Source organism: Ostrinia furnacalis, unplaced genomic scaffold (genome assembly GCF_004193835.3).
Source record: "Ostrinia furnacalis isolate ACB-3 unplaced genomic scaffold, ASM419383v2 OfSCF2039, whole genome shotgun sequence".
Lineage (NCBI taxonomy): Eukaryota > Metazoa > Arthropoda > Insecta > Lepidoptera > Crambidae > Ostrinia > Ostrinia furnacalis.
The window spans coordinates 358,904-374,475 of NW_021132278.1; the positions used below are offsets into that span (position 1 = coordinate 358,904).

The 15,572-nt window shown below is 35.6% G+C and overlaps 1 protein-coding gene across 4 annotated transcripts in view; it reads left to right on the forward strand.

The window, feature by feature from the left end:
• The window catches only part of LOC114354322 (zwei Ig domain protein zig-8-like), a 173,757-nt gene that overhangs the window by 52,758 nt on the left and 105,427 nt on the right, over positions 1–15,572 (forward strand). For all 4 annotated transcript variants that reach the window (XM_028306638.1, XM_028306637.1, XM_028306640.1 and 1 more), the window contains exon 2: positions 10,414–10,449. The gene's annotated coding sequence lies outside the window, so the exon portion shown is untranslated. The remainder of the gene's footprint in view (positions 1–10,413; positions 10,450–15,572) is intronic.

The following is a 15,572-nucleotide window of genomic DNA, read 5'->3' on the forward strand; positions in this document are numbered from 1 at the left end:
TCACTTAAAAATTAGAGATTGATGGTGACAACGGGCAGTAAACTACTAAACGGGATTCTGCAAAAAACGGGATGTCTCCGAATCTCCGTGGGAACAAACCCTAAGGCTTTTTAGGAACTTGCTTGTTCTTTTCTAGGAAATGTATTGAAAAAGTTTTATTGTTAAAACAAATATTAATATTTAACATTTGTAAGTGATTTTTGATTTGGCGATATGGGATCAGGGTAAATAAACAATTTATAATATATGTAATGTTAACTAATCTATATAATAAAAATGAATTGATGTTCGTTAGTCTGATTAAAACTCGAGAACGGCTGAGCCGATTGAACTGATTTTGGGTTTAAAATGTTTGTCGTAGTCCAGGGTAGGTCTAAACGGTGAGCAAATACGCGCGCGATATTTTTTTTCTGTGACAGACAAAATTCCACGCGGGCGAAGCCGCGAGCGGAAAGCTAGTAATACATAAACGTGCGATAGGTACGCGGAAAACGCTTATTTTGATATGGCTTCCTCGAAGCGTCATAACAATAACGGTTTTTTCAGGATCTGTTAATACGTTTCTTGTTAAAAAAAGGTCAAAATGTTATACACAAAATTCTAGGAAAGATATTTTATTTATTTATTTTATTTTGTGTCATTATTTTGTCCTTTACAAAGACCAATCGTATATGAACGTACATATGAGGAAAGTATAACATAAAACAAACTTGCGTTTGACGAAACATACCTACAATACCAACCTAGGGCTGATTTACCATCGTTGGATAACTTTTAACTGAAGAATAAACTTTCATTTTGACATATTTCCCATACTGAAACTGTCAATATGCCAAACTTATTCTTAGTTAAAAGTTATCCGACGATGGTAAAATCAGCCCTCAAAGAAACCCATACCACATAGAATTAAATAACTTTACATCTGTATTCATAACAACTCTCGAAAAAAGTACAAAAATAAACTCATCAAAAACAAAAACGAGCGCGACATTTTCTTCAAACACTTGAACCAACCAAATAAAGAACAGACGACGGCACTTCAAACAAAACTGTGGCGTCTTATGCAGTCCTAATAAGTTCTATTTTGCTGTAAAAATGTAATCTTGATGTGCGACTGTACGTTTCATTTTCAACGCCCAAGTTTCATGCACAGTTCATAATAATCCACGGTATAAACGTCTCTCGCCGGAATATGAGAGTGAAAAACCACAAAGTAATCCGCATGTTTTTACATACATTAAAAACGCCGTCGGGGAATAATCGGATGCGTTCTTGTACAATGGAAGTTTGAGTAGTAGGACTTGAGTTATGTCACCACACTTCATCACTGCAACTCCTGTATGGCCAAGATCTACAGCTTGGCCTCCAATTAAACCCAGTGATGGTCGAATAGTCACGGGAGATAGCTGTCTTGGAACCCGGAACGAATTTATTTAAAATCAAAATCAATATCAAAATTATAAGAATGGGTATACAAAATTGCGTGGTATATTAAACAAGGTAGTAACGTGCTAATATCTAGACTTACAGTTTAAGATACTTAAATACTAGTAGAAATGACTCGCATTAATAAATTTGAATAACTTGGATTGACCTATACATTGACATATACTTTCGCAATAAAATATGATGATTTTGGGCTCATAACGATTTATTCTTACAATGAAAGGTATGTCCTTCCCTTCTTCTATCTAGACCCATTTGCCTCTAAAGTTCGTCGTCATTCAATAGAAATGACTCTACTCAGTTCTGAATACATTATGTAACTTATGACACGGATATGTGTGGAGAATTTTATGTATAACAATGCAAGGTTTTTCCTTGCACTTTTAATAATGGAAGTGTTTGGTGCAGACTGCTGTTTTGTTTGATATTTTAAGCATACTTTTCATCAACTTTAGGAAGATGAATTTCGAAAATGAAAGTTTTAGTTTTACTTTTAAATAAACTACATCGTACTTGATTACAGTATCTGGAGATTGACTAAGCGTTATTTTCTTTAAAAAACTACAAGTGCTAGGAGTCTCAAATTTCGCAATGGGGTTCTATTTAGAACGTAGGTGTTCACTAAGACGGGAATTTGCAAAATTCAACCCTTAAGGGGGTAAAACGCGATCCACGCGTACGAAGTCGCTTGCGGCCGCTAGTAGAAAGGTACATATTTATGTAGTTCTTTACAAATGGAATGATAAAATGCTTAAAACATTTTCAAAGGCAGAATAAACAAATAAATAAGTACACGTAAAATAAATAAGCAAAACGTCTATCCCTAGTCTAAGGTAAACATTTTACAAATATCAACAGAATTACTGTTTCAAATAAGAAACAAAACTAATATAAGACAAACGTGCTTCCCTGGAAAGTCTAGTTCTTTTTACCGGCAATAATGTAGACTAAACGCTCTCTAGCTGCTGCACTTTGTAGGATCTTCGTAATAACATTTGATAAAGTACCTTTCGTGAGACATTAGAACAAGAAGCTTAGAATTTTCGGTATTTTTCTTGTATCTTAGCTGGAACATGAAGATACGCTGAGAAATATCTACATTGTTGCATTGTGGCCGTTTTTGTAGAAGTGCAGTGTCGTAATATTAATTTATTTTTATTAAACTTTTGATTATTTACTTACTATTTTTAGATAAAGTTACGAGTACGTGCGAGTGATTAACTTATTGAGTATTAAGCTCATTAATCGATTAATGAAAACTTAATTTAACTTTTAAATGACAAAAATAGTTCAGCGATAATTTAAAAAAGTGACTCTCAAATACTCTCAAAACTTAAACAATAAGCCTAGGCACAGACCAACGATTTTTCATCGGCCGATAGTTTAGTCGGGCAGTTGATCAGTATGGGCATGTATGGTAGTGCGCACATTACACCGATTCGATTTGGCCGATTCTTCACACAATTTAAAATCGGGCACAACTATCGGCCAACCAAAAATCGATGGTGTGCGCCTACTATAAATCCTCTATGATAATAATACACACAAACGTACTTATTTTTTATTGTTCTATCCGTATCTACTGCATTTCGTCTGTCACATGCAAACGGTGGTCGTACAACAGCTTTTGTGCGCTTGCATAAATGCATTCCGTATGCAAATAGACTGTTAATTGCTGGTTGGGCTATTTCGGTGTTTGTTTTATGTTATGCGTTAATATTTCATGGTATTTGCTTTGGTTTAATGCTATAGAATTATGGTAATTTGTCTATGTACGAGTATACAGGGTGAAATATAGCCTTTTTATGGACTCTTTCATACTACATAATAAAACTACATAATTTTAGGTACTCTTTTACCGAAATAACTTATTTATTTATGTTTCCCATAAAATAAATAAATAACGAACTGGAAAACAATAGTTTACATACCAACTTTGGCTGAGTTGCACCAACTTACTTTAACCGTAACTATAACAATGACCGGTGCTTTTGTGTATGGAGTTTGACAGATTTTTACAGTTTGTTAAAGTTAAAGTAAGATGGTTCAGTCTTAATATTATGGTGTAGGTATCTAAGAACACTAATTGCTCAAATTGTTATGAGGCTTAAGGACAGTACATAAATGATTTTAATTATTCCGTCTCAACTTCATAATTTTGAGGTCGTCTATCAAATAAACATGTTACACATGTACGTACATAAATTTCACAATGCCTAATGTAATGTAAGGTACTTGATACAAATAAGGCCTACGTTCTAATAAGGCCTATACATCAGAAAACACAGATAAATAAATCCTACCGGGATAATACTTCAAGGACACGTACTCATATGCCCTTTAACCCAGTAGAGAGCAAGAGCGTTCCAATCCACGATCCCAGCACCAATTGGCATGCGTTCTTCTAAGGTGGTGGGTGATTTCGTGCTATCTTATAAAAATTCGGCGATTTCATCTTAAGTTTTTGGTAAAATGACGCTGTTTTAGATTAAGCTTTTCTTAGTAATCGTTTCTAAATATTTCTTACTAGCTAATAATTACCTTAATTTGTATTACTGGCTATAGATGCATTATTTGTAAATTTTTAAAGACAACGAGAGCGAGATATCTAATAAGGCCAAGGCCTTATTTCAGCATGCTAGGCCATATTAGATACGTATGTCAACACCTGATTACGGACAAATTCATTAAACTAAATGAGTCAAAGAGTAACAAAATATTTATTTAATAATAATGTTACCAACAACACAGAAAAGAAAAAGAAAACTGTCAAAAACATAACAAAACCTGTAAAAAAACAAACAAAATACAAAACCAATAAAAAAAAAGACCATATGTATAAATCTAAAGGAAAGGAGAATAAAAGCTGGTATTATCATGCCTGTCTCGAACACAAAGTAGCAGATATGCGACCATAAAGGACTGCTTTAGCTGGTATCACAAAGATTGTGTAGGAGTTCGTAAAGATGATTCAGAAGCCTTTTTATGCCCTGGTTCTAACAAAAAATTATGTCTCATTTTGTTTACAAAAATTCAAGACTAAATGATGTTCCTAAACTGATTTATTTGAAAGGTTTTATGTGTAGGCCTTATTCGAACACGGTGTTTTAATAAGCCCTATGCAAAAAAATAATAATGTTTGTTTTTGATATTTTTTTTGATAATATATGTAAGGAATCATTAGTTTGTTACTATGAATATTTAATTTTATCTATAATTTATGCATAATTCTTAATAAGTGGAATTAAAGTTTATCTAGAGATGTAGAGTATATTTCTGTTTACTTGGTATGTAAAATTTTGATAACGCAAACAAATCGACGTGTTTAATGTTATGAGACCGCATTTTGTTTAATACAATCACAATTTTAAGGTCTAGAGGCATTTGAATCATATAGGCCTTATTCCGTGTAGGTGATTTAATAAAGCCAAAATCAGTGGTTTCGTAATTTGCTTATTTTGAATAGATTTAGTTAAAAATTGTGTTATTTTTTGTAATATTGCTAAAATTAAAGGATGGAAGAAGTTAATTAACCTTGATTTTGTTGATTAGCGTTAATATTTATTGAAATATAAGCATTTTAAGTTAGGTAGGCCTTATTTGTATCAAGTACCTTACGTAGAATATTACCTATGCTCGTACCGTTACTGCGGTCGTATACAAAATACGGGGATTACGTTGTAACCCTGTATATTTCGGGAACAAGGAAGACATGGTAATTAACGTGGAATCAGTGGTTTATGTTTGCATAATTGTTCGTAACATTAACAACCTCCGAGTACAGTTTATTTTCGTTCAAACAATAGAATAATATTTTATGCGGTTACCTACCTTGTTTTTGGTTTTGTGGTACAGTCAGCGTAAAATACACTCGACATCAAATAAATCGCACCTCCCGCGACATGCACTTTCAAACGTATGTATCCCCACATTCCCCACTTCCCACCAATATTGGCACCATTTAAAAGTTTAAAAGACGTTGTCGATAATATGGAAGTAATTCTTATCTGATCTTGTTCTCAAGCGTAGACGTGCTCTTCTCTTGATCAGCATTTTCTGCAGACATTTTGAAAATCTCACACAATATTTTCTTTAAAATTTCTTTAATTGTTACTTAATATTTGTTTTGATGCGAAGTACTTTAACCTACTACTAAAGATAGAACATAGAATTTTACTGAAAAGTTTTTCAATATTCTTTTTTTCTATTTTTCTTTTATAAAAATAGAAAAAAGATCCAACAAAACCTAATAACCAAACTCCCCCGAGTTCTTAAAGCATGAAGATGGATTACAAGTCTATCTATAGGTAGGTGAATACATTTTCCTATTCATCTTGTAAGAGCACAATAATTCACTGATGTTATGAAATAAGTCACTATAAACCGTTAATACTATCAAAGTCGCTGAACCTTCAAGGAGGCGGATTATTAAAATCCCATAAATTCCCCGGATCGTATTCGGGGAGATAATGCTTAATCCTTTTTTCTTTGGAATAATTTGCAGTATTCCAATCTGTACTCGGAGTCATCCCTTTATCCAGTTCTATACATGCCTCCGAAATTCCGATCAAGTTCCGAATCCTTCCGAATTCACGGCCCCCTATTCCACGTCGGCGGGCCATCAAAGGGATCAAATTTTTAAAACGAAATAGTTTGCTTTACTCATTTTTATTCAGGCGATGTTAATGATATGGCGTTTTACGCGTCAACAAACGGGATATTAGCATTGAAGTAATATTACTACGTGTACATTATAACTCAATGGATATTTAAAGCGTTATATCTTTTCTTCTTATTGATTTAAAAGTGAGATTTTAGAAATAAGAAATAGAAAAGAAACTTTTTATCTACTTAAATTAAAGCTTGTCATTATTTTTGGACAGCCAAAAGTAAGAGGCTTTTTCAACGTAAGAATTTGTCGGTAGCGTATATTCTTTCTAGTAGCATATCTTGCAATTGCTAATGTTGACGCTTCATTGCTTTGAAATTCGAAAGCGATTACTACAGTGTTAATTTTCACGTTCATGGCAACACTGCACGCTGAATATCACTAACGACCTTTGATTAAATGCTGCAAGAACATCGTTAGTGTGGCCACACTAACCTGTCAGCGAAAATTTTGAGTCCCGCCGTCAGTCCGCACGTCTAAATAGTGTCACGATTTCTCTAGATTTTTACTGTGTTATATATTTTCTATACCTACGTTAGAAAGACAATGGTTTTTTAATCTATAGTTTCACATAAACTATAGCTAACGTAAATAATGACTGAGAAAACCTCATTAGTAAAATATTGCCGAGAAAAGTTTTGGACCCAACAAATACTTACGGTAACTTAAAATGCCTTCTTCTTTTCATACCTTCATACATTACACATGCGTTTGTTGCACACGAGTAACAATAATCACTTGAGGGTTCAACATGAAATATAATCTGGTTTTTCAAATGATCTAGGTAGAATTAATAATACTAACACACGCATGAATTACACACGCAACACACACTTGAAGAGCACTGTGTTATTTTTTTGTATAAAATTTAAATATTAGTGTCTATCCACTTAATTATGGCTGCCACAGAATACCAGCGTTATGCTCTAGGTCCTGACCTAGAGTTGACACATGCTGACTTACTTGACTTATGGTCCTATGTCCCCTAGATGGGGCAGAGGGCGTCCACAACAGTCCTCCATCGCGTTCGGTCTTGAGCTATGCGTTTAATCTCGCTCCAAGTCTTGCCGATCTTCTTCGCCTCGTCTGCCACAGTGCGCCGCCAAGTTTGCTTGGGGCGACCACGTTTGCGTTTCCCTTCCAATCCAGAGCCTGCTTGGGGATGTGATCGGGGTCCCTTCGGAGAGTGTGGCCAATCCAGTTCCACTTGCGGCGCTTGATCTGCTGGTCGATCGGAATTTTTCGAATCGGACACATGCTGAGTGGCTGCCATTTTAGTTCAAATTTATTTACTTATATAATAACTATGTTATAAGTAGTCTAAGGATGTTTAGAGTAAATAAAAATATTTTCTTTCTTTCTTTCTTTCAAATAAGGGGGCGTCCATAAATTACGTGAGACAATTTTGGCCATTTTTCAACCCCCCCGCCCCCCTTGGTGAGATTTGGTGAGATTTTGCCTGACCCCCTCCCCCACCCCCCTAATCTCACGTGATATTTAGTAAAATGCCTATTTTGCAATGTCTATGCTTCGAGTCTATTAGATTTATATGAAAAAAACAGTAACCCAGTGTCGTGCCACGGGCAGTGCGGGGTTCCGTAGCTTCCCGTCGTTTAGTAANGGGCAGTGCGGGGTTCCGTAGCTTCCCGTCGTTTAGTAAGACAAGCAATTGCTTCAACCTAGGACCAGTTTTTTGATTCATAGTTAAAATAACTAATTGTTAAATTTTGCTACTAATGGTTAAATATTAATAAAATGTAAACGAATAGTTAAAAAATGTACTAAAAGTCAAGTTAAGAGTAGGCGCACACCGTTGATTTTTCGTCGGCCGATAGTTTAGTCGGGCAGTTGATCAGTATGGGCATGTATGGGAGTGCGCACACTACGCCGATTCGATTTCGTTACTTTAACTACGAATACATACTATTTTCATACGTACCTACCTATGTAATGCTATTTTTAGGGTTCCGTAGTCCTGACAAGGAACCCCAATAGTTTCGATTTGTATGTCTGTCTGTCCGAGGTTTCGCTTGGAAACTATTGGCTCTGGGGAGCTGTAATTTTGTGAAGGTATGTATATTAATCACGCCGACAAAACGGTAAAATAAAATTTTGAAGAAAAAAAATTTTTCTAACGTAGGGCTCCCCTGCATGTAAAGTGGGGATGAATTTTTTTAAGTAAAACTATAACGGTTAAGATACATTACTTAGTTTAAGAGAAATAGTCATTTGACTCATCATGTATTATACAATTTCTAACCAGTAAAAATTACTTAGAAGAAAATATGAAAAGTGACTTTAGATGAAGTAATTGCTTGCTTCTGAAATATATTGTGGTAACGACAGACAACTACGGAACCCTACACTACAAACCTGGCCATTTTATTACGCAATAGCGATGCCGATGACGTTTTTTTTTTAATTTCGATATTTCTTAAATTCGACATTTATTCTGCATCTTTAGTGTTCACAAATGCAGATGGAGGCATTTTTCGTTTAATTTGATTAGGCGGTTTAGAATAAATTGTCATTATCATCATAAAAGAAATATTTTTTTTTCTTCAATAACCCAGTTTTTTGGCAATTTTACTCTATTTCTTGCGGGAAAAATTACGTGATATTTTCCGAGACCCCCCCTCTCCCCCACGTGAGATTTAGTGAGGTTTTCGTTGACCCCCACCCCCCCCTAAAAGTCTCACGTAATTTATGGACGCCCCCTAATTGTATCGTAGGTTCATTGAATTCGATTCGATTGAAACAGATATCGATAGTCGAGTGTTCTTCCCAGCAGCACTTCGCAACTGTGTCTGTACCTACAAGCATGTTATGCTAATGGCAACTCGTTGCTCTGTTTCCTAGGCTTTGATTTATGTGTGACGTTTAAATGTCTTTATTATGCGATGACATCTCGCTATACGAGCACGATAGAGTTTGAGAATTGCGTCTGAGAGAAATATTCTAGCTGTGGTCGTATTTTAAAGTTGATATTTTCCGCAATATTTCTACCTCTGTACAGGTGAGGTTATCGCCTTAGTGTCAGGCTTTACGAGCCGTCATAAGAGCTTTTCTATTAACCCTTAATTACTCGCATAAAGAATCTTACATAACTGCTCGCATGGGGTCACAGAACTCACAGATGACCCCAAATTGTGTGAGTAGTTTTTAATACATACTGAAATATATAAGTAAATGAAACTGTATTATTATAAAAATTCTTTATTTATTCTTTAATATCTATAGGTAATAACATGAATTTCTTACTAATTATACAAAAAACAAGCTAAATCAAAATAATTGTCAATAATTAACAATTTGTACTTAGGTATACTGAGATCATAGGTAATAATTAGGAACTCTCCAAATCATTCTTGTTACACTGTTGACAGTATATTTCAGAGTGATCATTGCACACAAATCTTGTACATTTCTTGCATTTTCGATTCACTTGATTGTGCTTAGGATTGCTCGATCTCATTAGCGCTATCATGATCACTTTTTGTTATTTCATCTAACTCTGGCTCAGAACTCGACCCTCCAACTTCTTCTTCATCAGAAACATCTTCCAACCATTGCACAATTTGCTATTTTTTCCTATCTCTACTAACTCTGAAAAAAAAAAAGACAAAGTAGTAGTAAAACTGAATTTATTAATATTTTTATTGTTTAGAGCTGTAAAACACATTTATAACAAACATTTATTCACTGAATATACAATAACACAAATATTATTCATTATACACAAAATAAATACATAAAACAAAAAACTTACCTCTTCCAAAAAAGTTACGTAATTACTCGCATGGGGTCACCACTCAAGAGCGCAGCGACGCATCCTTCCACTCCCGTGAATTAGTCGCTATCAAAATACAAACTAAGACGTGTTTTATGAAGCTACCGGGGGCGCGGAGGAAATCGTGCCGCGCCAAGTGCTTCATTTTTGAATCCGAAAATGCTTTGACCCCATGCGAGTAATTAAGGGTTAAAAAGCTCGACGTACTTCACGAAGCACGGAATCACACTTATTTTTAAACAATGAGCTGATCTAAGCCTCAAATAGGTACTAAATTATAAACAAAAGTAAACCGATAAACTTTGAGTCGTAAGAGTTTAATTTAATCACTGGACCTACTAAGAAAGAAAAGTTTTTAATTTAGGTACAAATATTATTTCAATCTCTTTATTAAAAAAATATATATCTATGACGTTTTAAAAAAACCAATGTACTGTTTCCTAGTAATAAAGTTGTAATATGCTGAATGCCTTTTTGCTTGGTTATTAAATAAAGTTCTTCTTTCCAGGTCACATTAAGAGCAGAACCATCTATTATGACTTAGGTAAGTCATTTTTATCTTATCATTTATATTTTTTATTATTAGGTATAAAGAAACCAAACCTACGCAAAGCCGCTACAAATTATTGCTTCCCATCTGTCCACTTTGAGTGGCGTACAAAAAATATAATTTATGTAACATAACAAAGACTTACGAAAGTGGAACTCCATAACCAATGTATCGACTTTCAATTAATGCCATATAAGTCAACTTCGTAACTATGCCGTGCCCAAAGTATTTTTCGCGATAGGCAAAATGCCAAACGGCGTTGTAAATTATCTCAGACAAGATCGGAACTGTATATTACCACACTGTATTACAGAGATGCTATTTTTACAAGCCACATTTTTCTTACAAGCAATTTTTCTTACTATCTATCGTAGACACTTAGAATTCGTAGTCAGCTGAAGTGCTTAAATTATGTAGGTTTTTTCCCCAAGCGCGAAGCGTGGGGAGTGTAGGCCAAATCCCCCTGTCCTCCCACGTTACTGGATCCTGACGCGCGCTGAGCAGCAAGCCAAGCGCCGTCTGAAGTCCTCCTGCGGACCTCTGGGGTGCCCCACAGCAGCAGTCCACTGCTCGTGGAGAAGGAATCCACTCCTTAGGACGCTAGTACTTCCTCACTAGCATCCGGCTCGAAGGACCATGTATAACCCTCCCGTAGTGAGAGGGTGGAATTCCCTCACCCTGTGCACTCCTAGCCGTTATCATTACTATCACTCACTCCTACACTGACTAGGGGTACTACTAACTAGTGAATCAACTTTCCTCGGTTATATATAAAGTGCGGGCAAAAAATCTGGACACCGCGCGCTAATATTTTGCCTTAATCTAAGAGGTGCCATCTATTGGCCAAATTACATGAACTAACGTCATCTAGCGCGCGGTGACATCTATAGGTAAACCACAAAACCTTAAACTTACGCCAACAATTTGCCTCTGGTAAATTGGAGAGGGTCGTGCTCCTGAAATGGAGACTATATGATCTGATGATGATGATGAGATTTTCGAGGCTTACCCGCATGAATCACAGAAAGGCTATCGAACGGGCATTCCCCCCTTCCATAAACTGGCTTAAAAACTATCATAATAGGGTATTTGACACCACCAATCAATTGACGTACTTTTTAAAACTGTCAAAACGACACTCTCCCATAGATTTTGTACGGCAATACTAGCATGTAACGTCACAATTTTATCAACTCAATGAAACTCCTTTTTTCAATTATAATGCAACCAAAAATCGTAATTTACAGGTAATTAAAAATTAATTAAGTTTTTAAGACCAGAAAGAAGTGTCTTTTTAAAAAAGTTGTGGTTTAGAATTATTGGCGAATGGTGTCAAATACCCAATTATGTTCTCATATTACTATATTCCTAAGCCTTCCTCATGAATCCCTCTAATTGGTGTAAACTGCATTAAAATTCAATGAACAATTATCAAGTGTATCGCTACAGATGCGGCAGAGGACATTGTTTCATAGTAAAGTAGTTTTTAAGATGCGCTAATTACTATTTTTCTGTTAACCAAATAACTTTGTTAACTTGCGTTGAGTATGATTTTTTTTATGCATAACAAGGCAGGTATTTGACCACAATCGTACCTGATGTTAAGTGGAATGCAGTCTAGTATATGCCTATTCACTCTGGCCTTGAAAAACAGCAGCAGGCAACGAATTCCAGTCCCTAGCTGTTCGCATTATAAAAGAGTCATCGAAACGCTTAGTGCGAGCTGGTGGAATGTCAACAATATAGGGATGGTACGCTAACCTGTGTCTGGTTCCCCGGTGATGGAAGGGGAATAGTCCAGAGGACTTTGGGGATCACTTAGCGTCCTGTCAAATGGCACTGCCGAAATCACTGGGATTTTTTTCCTCGAATCTTATAAATAAATGCCCTAGATGTAATATAACATTTCACATTTATAAACCAGCTTTATGAATAAGGTTCCATCACCCTTGATATTCCGTAAGACTTACGACGTTCGTACATATTTAATTTCATAAATATCCTATATGAAAAATCCCGTACATCGACTTTCCCTCCGAGCGTTGTAAGTACCACATCATTTCAAATGCTTAAGTCGTGGTGACAAAATAACCGACCGTTTCAAAATGGATCCTATTTATTCACGAATACGGCACAATATGCTGGGAAGAATGCTTTAATATTATAATCTTGAATGTTTTTATAGAGCAGTAAGATAAAATGGTTCCCCATTTGAGGAGATGGCAAACATTTCTTTAGATTTGTTGGTACAGGATTCTGTTTCAATTCGGGCGTCGGAACGTTTTTGCGGTTAAATTACGTTTTTGAGAGAGTCATTTGTTATTTTCTTTGATGGCCGATGCTGTGTTATTGGCGTTTATTGTCGGGGAAGATAAATTCAATTGTTATTGTGGAACAATTCAAACAAATGACTGCGTAAACGACTGCGTTCTATTGTTTATTTTTAATGTGTTTTTATAAATTATTTTATTTTTTGTTATTTGGCACAAGTTCGGCAAACAAAGCTTGTGTGCATGTTCATTTATATTTATGTTTTAAAAAATAACTTTACTTTGAAATAAATAACTGTAACCAAAAAAGAACCTATTTAGAGACTACTGTGGAACTATTTTGTCAAGGTATATTGCCAAAACCTTTTTATGGGATATTTTTGTTACGTAAATGGCTGATATGACATAAATTTAATTCAGCAGCTTATTTATTTCAGCCATCAAACATGGCTGTCAGTATTTTCATGATGTGTACCTGAATTTCCAACGGCTATAAATACTATCGCAGCTACGTATGACGTAACACGGAAAAATTAATTTTTAAAGGATTTTGCGTTCAGGTTTTTTACGTTCACTTTGGTGAATGCAGCCCGCATCATTTAGCAAGAACATTATCGGTTTCTATAGTCATTTTATATTGACGCGGTCTAACCGTGCGGGCACGAGCAAAGAACGCAAACCTCACTGCTGACAGATCGCCTGGTCACGACTGCTGACATTGTCTTGCCTCCATAGCTGACCGATTGTCTTGACCGCAGACCGTATTCAGTGTGGCAAATCCTTAAGTTTTTATAGAATTTCGTAGTAAGAATATGTGCCGTAGCATATTAAACTACGGCGTTAAGGTTGCTACGAGAAAATACTTCCAAGATTGTTCGCTACGAACTCTGTTGTAGCAATGTATGAATATGACTGCCATTCTCTCGGAGTTATTCGTTGTCACTTCCTTTGTAAAATGAAATTAGGTTCGCAAACAAAGTGTATTTCAGCGAAATTGAAGTTGTTGAGGTTTATGTATAAAACAAACGTTACGAGGAACTTTGTTATGGAAGCGAGCGAGCGTGCCACGGCAAAGAAGGTGTTCTAAATTAAATTGTTATCAATTGTAATTATATCTTTTAAAGGAGTCCACAACTTGCAATACTCAAAATATCAGCCAGATATTTTTATCTGAGACTTGGCTATGCTCACGTAACATTGGAAAATGTAGAAACACATATTAGGGATATGTGTTTCTACATTTTCCAATGTTACGTGAAGAAGAATTCAAAATTCGTAGTCAAGCATATCAGACTACATTTTTTGTTGTTTTAAACTTTCATGGTCACTAACACAATAATTTTATTATTGACGGGCCATGGTGCTTGCAACAGCGCCGAAATATCGGAAACTCAAAATTAAGGTACCTACATGGTAGCAATCCCGTCAATAATAATTATTACATGTTTGTTGAAAAATTGCCCCTAGATTCCATAGTGTAGGTATAGCTTTATATGTTGTCGTCTGTATGTACATTTGTTCCAAAAAGGTTACCTAAACTTTTACCAATCATAAAACAGGTTCTTGAACACACAATTGAATACACGTAGGCGTTTACACTGGTAGTTTTGTTATACCTAAATGTACGTACTAAAGGTTTTACGAAAATCCTTCCCTAAAGGGATGAAATGGGGGTTGGAATGCTGGCTGGGCATCTGAAATGTGCGTGAACGATCCCACTGGGAGGGAAGTTTTCTTATCAGTTTTTGAAAAGGGTTAACAGTCATAGTAAGTCACGTTAAGCATTGCTTTTTATTTTGACTAAAATCGGCATTTTTAAGGTAAGTTTAAATAAAGTATTTTCCACAAAGTGTAAGTCATAAATTAAATACCACAAAGAATAGGTATTTATTTTTGTTGTAGTTCCTACCATAAAATAACAAATCTACTCTACCAATTTTGAACCATATTAGCTCGCTTCGCTTTAGCAATATGTTAAAATAAAAATAAAACCTACATAATTTATTACATAAAAGAAATGAGCCAATTCAATTTACAACAAATCATATAATCAACAGGAATTCTATGAAAAATAGGTATTCGAGTCGGTCATTTCATCCAACGATTCCAGGAATGAAAAAATAAAGGAAATGAAATTTAAGAAGATCTCGCTCGTTGTTGGGGGAGATATTTTTGCGGTTATACATTGCGGTAATAATCTGAGTAAGCGAGAAGACGAAATTAAGGGAAGTGATGTTGGTGACAGATGAAAACTTAGGCTGGGTTTCACCATCTTACTTAACGTTGACAAATTAATGTCAAAAATCTTTTGAACTCATCTCAAAGTCAGGTGGTGCTTAGGCTCAGTTGCATCACCTTTAACTGCCTCTGTGGTCTAGTGGTAAGATCACCTGCTTCACGGATTCGATTCCCAGTGGGGGCAGATTTTTTTGTTCGCTTTGGTTGGTGGTAGGGCTTGTTCTAAGTCCGCCTGGCTAGCTACCACCATCTTACCTAAGTCTGTCGACATAACAACAATGTTAACAGCATTGTTGTGTTCCGGCAGTTAGAGGTAAGATAGCCAGTTCCTCTGTGGTTAAGGTTTCCGGGTGAAGCTCGCTTCCACCTTCGGCCTGATCATCACTTACCATCAGGTGAGATACAAGCCAAGAGCTTCCTCGTTGTGAATTAAAAACCTTATTGTAATCGTACTAATAACAATAATTGGTGCTTTTTGTATGGAGTTTGACACATTTTTGACGTTTGTCAAAGTTAAAGTAAGATGGTGCAACTCAGGCCAACCTTGATATTGTACTTTAAAATGAGATGGTACTCATGGACTGTATCAAGAAAGAACGTAATTTTAGT